Source organism: Varroa destructor, unplaced genomic scaffold (assembly GCF_002443255.2).
Source record: "Varroa destructor unplaced genomic scaffold, Vdes_3.0 BEIS01000007.1, whole genome shotgun sequence".
NCBI classification, from domain to species: Eukaryota; Metazoa; Arthropoda; class Arachnida; order Mesostigmata; family Varroidae; genus Varroa; species Varroa destructor.
Window position 1 is genome coordinate 35,231,302 of NW_019211460.1, and position 342 is coordinate 35,231,643.

Below are 342 nucleotides of genomic sequence, written 5' to 3' on the forward strand. Positions count from 1 at the left end.
ATTGTTTTCGCTCTGTAGTTACAATTTGGACCTAAACAAACAACCATCCATCTGAACTGCCAAATTCCAAGTATAGAAATCACTTCTGCTTTTAATCCCGGATATAAAATACTAACTTTTTGGGGCACTCGATTAATATAAATTACGTCCAAATGGTAGTGTTCATACAGGTACGATCACTCGCGAACAAACATTGCTAAAGAAAAATATGCATTTCAGGGTCTAATGGACCGAAATCTTACAATATAGGTAGATATGGTATAAAAACAAATTGTAGCAATTTCTTAAAAATCAGAAGTCGAATAAGGTTGGAGGATGACATCTGTAGCTGTCTATTACATC